The following is a 5532-nucleotide window of genomic DNA, read 5'->3' as shown; positions in this document are numbered from 1 at the left end:
CCAAGTCCCCGACTTGAAAGAGTTGGAGGCTGGCTCTTCGATTGTAATAACTTTTTATTCGCTACTTCTAGGTGGCCAACCGGACCAGGGTGGCTTCCGCCTTTCATCTAATAGTTCCAGGATCATGATCATGGCCTCGCCATTTGGCTCTTCGGTCGTGTATTAGAACCTGAGGCTTAGTTCTCCCACCTCAACTGGCAAGGCTTAAGCTATTGTAAACCAAAGAAAACAGAGTGGTTCAGGTGCTCGATTTTGAAGTCATACGGTATGCCCACAAGGCTTCGAGCAGCAACTCCTTCCATTTCCCTTTCAAAACGATCAACCTCTTTTCCAGGTTTTGAAGTATAGTCTTGTTTGTTGATTCTTCCTGCCCGTTGCCACTTGGGTGATAAGGTATCGATAGTATCTTTTTAATCTTGTGGTCTTCGAAAAATTTACTCGCCTTGCTGCTGACAAACTGTTTTCTGTTGTCGCAAACAATCTCGTTCAATATCCCAAATCGACATATTATGTGGTCCCTAATGAAGTTAATGACTTCTTTCTCTCAGACCTTTTCGAACACTTGGGCCTCAACCCATTTGGAAAAATAATCGGTCATTAATAGTATGAATTGAGCTTTATCGGGTGCCCATGGTAGGGCACCGACGATGTCCATTCCTACTTCATAAACAGCTACGGGGACACGACCAAGTGGAGCATTTCTCCCGGTTGATGGATCATCGGGGAGTGTCTTTGATAGTCATCACCTTTCCGTACAAAGTCTTTCGCATCCTTCTCCATTTTGGTCCAGTAGTAGCCGACCCTAATTAGTTTCCGAACCAAAGATTATGTCCCCGAATGGTTCCCGCATGTGCCTTCGTGAACTTCTATCATGGCATATTCGGTCTCCTCCGGTCTCAAGTATTTGGATATCGGGACGTGGAAGGTCCCCCTAAACAATGCCCCTTCGACCAAGATAAATCTGGCAGCCTTGGTGCACATGGTTCTCGATTCTTTGGGATCCGAAGGCAATTTTCCTATCTTCAAGTAGTCTATGTATTTTTTCCTCCTATCCCAAGTTAAACTCGTTGAATTTATTTCAGTGTGGGCTTCTTCTATTCATTAGCTGCACCACTGCTCCCGAACTGAATTCATCAGAATCGACCGACGACCCTAAGTTAGCCAATGCGTCGGCCTCACTGTTCTAATCTCGGGGTACATGCTACAGGGTCCATTCCCTGAATTGGTGTAAGGTTACCTGTAATTTATTCAAGTATCTTCGCATCCATTCTTCTTTCACTTAGAACGTTCTGTTTAATTGATTTACCATAAGGAGGGAGTCGTACTTAGCTATAGACCGGAAATCATGGACTCATACTCAACCTCGTTGTATGTTAATTTCACAGTTCTAATAGATTGCTTAATTACGTTTTCTGTAGGTAGTTTCAGTATGATATCGAGCATGGACCCTTTCGCATTCGATGCACCATCCGTGAAAAGGGTCCAGATTCCCGAAGTGGTCCCTGAGGTTAACAGTAATTCCCTTTCGACTTCGGGTATTAAGGCCAGCATAAAGTCGGCCACAAAGTCTGCCAAAATCTGAGATTTTATGGCAGTTCGGGGTCGATATTCGATATCGTACCCGCTAATTTCCATGGCCCATTTGGCCAACCGGCCCGAGAGCCCGGGCTTGTGCATGATATTCCTTAGCGGGTAAGAGATCACGACACATATGGGGTGGCATTGAAAGTGTCACACCCCTTTTTCTACCCGCAAAATAATATTGTGTGGATTAAAGGGTTTTTCCAATTAAAGTGACAAAATTGAGTAGGGATTATTTTATTTACAGAGTCGCCACTTGAAATTGATTTTTTGTTGGTGTTCCAAGTCACCTTTTATTTGAATCCCTAATCAAAGGAAGATTTGACTCTATTATTATTGGTCTGCGAAAACAAAGTTCGGGTAAGGAATTCTGTTAACCGGGGAGAAGGTGTAAGGCATTCCCCGAATCCGTGGTTCTAGCACGGTCGCTTTTATTGACTAAAATTTGGCTTGAATTATTTTTGGATAAAGTGTGTATTATTTGCCTTAAGTTACTATTGTCTAGTACCGCTTAATAATTAATAATCTTGGCCTAGGAGCGTGCAAGCACACAAGGTCCTTATTTGATTATATGTATTAAAACAAAGAACGTGTCGGTACACATGGTTTAAATACAATTAATATTGAAGAGTCAAGGAGCGGGAATGCACACATGACTACTTTATTAATTTTGTTTGAATAATAACGACCAAGGACCGTGTATGAACACATGGTCTACATCTCAAACGTGCCTAAAATTGCCTATCGCTTAAATTAATTAAAAAAAGCGCTTCTTTTTTATATTTATTACTTGTTCGACTGAAAAAATAATAATATTATTATTAAAAATAATTTTTACTAATGCAAGACTTTAAACCCGGGTAAACTTATGTTAAACTTTTATGGTATTGGGCGACTTATTTTATTTAACAAAAGATAATTTATTGGTTTTAAAGAAAATGCCCATCTTACTTTCTATTGTCATTGGGCCTACAAATTTTAACTTATTTGGTCCATGTTGCTTAAGAGCCTCGATGACCGAGACAACACAAAATAACAAGTATTCTTCTAAGCCCAAATTGCTTCTTACATTGATGTCCAAACTAAAAATTATTTTTTTCATAAAAGAAACTTACATGCTAATTATTATCTTTTATCTTCTTAACCAACTTATTTCTTAAAGACTAACATAATATTTCTACTCATCTACACCAACATGGCACTAATCAAACTACACTCATTAACAACATAAAAATCATGACTAAATATAAAAACTACAAAAAACGGTAATACTTCAATGCTAAAGAGAAGAACTATATTAAGTATAACATTATGTTGACTATAATTTAAAGCATCAAAATATTTGAAGTTAGAAGTCTTTCTTAGATAATTATACATGAACCATAAAAGTAACTCACGAAAAAAGAGCCCAAACTAAACAAACATGGTTAAAAGTGGGGTCTTTATCTTTTCCTTAAACTAAGTAATCTTAACAGAATGCAATTTCAATCACATATATAAAGAAGAAAACGATAATTTAACTAATCTTTAATAGATTTACATAATGATAATACTAATATAACATTCATCTTGAAACAAAAATCAGATCCAATATGTTCCATCAACCAAACCGGGACCAAATCCTTCTTATTATCATCAAGAATCTGCAATATAAGAATTTGAAAGTTACCTGGTTTGTAGAATAATAAAATACAGCAGTGCAGCAACAAAAAACTCAGCAGCAAATACAGTAGAAACAGCAGCAACTCAAGTGTTAAGACAACCCAGATGTGTTTAAGTATAAGATAGAGTGTCCCCCTTTTCAGTGAGTAAGGAACTCTCCATTCTAAGTGTAAGACATTCCCTTTTATAGGAGAAAAACAACCCTTTCAATAGGCAAATAAAGTTAGATTTTTGGACAGATTTTGGTTCACCAAAAATCTGTCCAAAAGACTGGCTTTGTGTGCTAAACACTGTTCAAGGTCTGTCCCAAAGGTGAAAGGACAACCTTAAAATCTGCTGTGTCAGAAGCAAGGAGAAAAAATGTCCTTTCAGCCACCCTACTAGTAAAAGTAAGCTACTATTACCCTATTTTGTGATAAAATAAACTAAACTTCAGATTTTAAATATCAACAACAAACTACTTGCTTCAACACAAATCAAACTTGGACAACTATGAACTGACAAAGCATAGACGAGACAAAAAACGTAATTGAACTAAGTATTAAAACCAACTTTATGGGAATGAATTGAATTTGTGCAAACTAATTACTAAACAAATAACTAAATTCACAAACTAATTCTCAAAACAGAACGAGCATCGTTAATAATCGACTAACTAAGTGAACGATTTAATTAATACACTAAAGATCATATTTAAATCAATAACGAATCTAACAAACCACTAAACTAAATAGAGATAGCTAATTAAATAAACCTAACTTGAAACTCTAATTAACAAGAAATAACCAAAATAGAATAAATAAATAAATAAATATATATAAAAAAAATCAGAAACTAATCTACTAAATAATACAAAAAATAGAAATTAATTAAAGAGATGACGATTATACCTAACAAGTATGCTTGAAGCCGAACAATAGCTAAAATGGGGGTTCGGGGTGGTCGCCGGAATTTGACCCGATTTTTAGTTGCCGGATTTTTGGGATGGAATTGACATCAATATGTAGGTCTTGATGAGCTCTATCCGTTGATGTAGGTATTGTGGGGTGGTGTTGGCCGGAGCTTCAAGAATTTGGACCAAAAAGTGGCGGCTAAAGTTTCTTAGATCTAAAATTCAAGGAGTTTGAGGGTTTTTTTGAAGGAATTGGTTTGGAGATATGGGAAGAGGAGGTTGTGGAGATTGTATGGTGTTAATTTGGAGGTGTTTGGAGGTGGTCCGCCGCCGATGGGTGATTTCCGGCGGCGGCGGCGGCGGTGGAGAGAAGAGAGAGAAGAGAGAGAGAGAGAAGAGAGAAAGAGTTATGGGTGAAATGAGGAAAATTTTCAGATTTTTGAGGCTTTAAATACCTCTTGAGAGATCAAATACGGACCATTAGATCAATGAGTGATCAATGGGTGAGATTTGATCTTGGGTCACTTAATGAAACGACGTAGTTTTGAGGCAAAACTACGTCGTTCCGGACCCTTTCAAAGGCAACCCCCTTATCTTGCACTTTTGGCCACTTTCTCTTTCAAATTTGGCCCAATTTCTTTCTTAATCCTACTTATTAAACTAAATTTACACAAATAAATAAATTAATTAAGTAACTTATTCAAATGATCAATTAACTAGATTAATTCACCAATTGAATAGTTAGTTAATTCCTAAAATGCACAAATAAAGAAAGAACTATTTTTTGGTATTTTTATGATAGGAAATATGCAATCAAAGATACAAAAAATTGGGAAATATAATTAAAGCAATAAAACACTAATGACTTTAGGAGGTGTTAAAATAGTACAAAAATTAGGTATTCACAGCTGCCCCTCTTTGCTCGAGAACATGAAGAGTTTTCGTGCAAAGAAAAGTGAATGCCATGGCTAATATTTGCTCACATATTACTCCAATGAAAGCATTTTTTTTAAATGGTGACCGAACCCTACTTCCGAGGTAGCCTACATATCCTTATTTAGAGGAATCAGGTCAGCGTAGTTCTGGAAAAATTTGGTAGCTGGGACTACCAGACACTAGATTTAAGACTGTTGTTGCTGCTGTTACTGTTACTTGCTGCTTGCATCAAAAGGAAAAGAGAAAGAACTACATATGTCTGGAAACTAAGAGTTACAAAATTCCTAATCTATGTGTCTTGTGGAGTCAAATCTTGATACTTGACCTGCTCGCTTGTGTTGACCTTAGATTGGATCTTGATGCTCTTTGAGGAAAGGATCATGGCCCATTCTCGATTTCTTGCTTTCCGGATCAGAGTTCGGGAAAATGAAACTCGAGAAGCTGGGCTGCTGACACATTAT

The sequence above is a fragment of the Nicotiana tabacum genome, chromosome 17 (assembly GCF_000715075.1).
Source record: "Nicotiana tabacum cultivar K326 chromosome 17, ASM71507v2, whole genome shotgun sequence".
NCBI lineage: Eukaryota > Viridiplantae > Streptophyta > Magnoliopsida > Solanales > Solanaceae > Nicotiana > Nicotiana tabacum.
Note: the sequence above shows the minus strand (reverse complement) of the source record.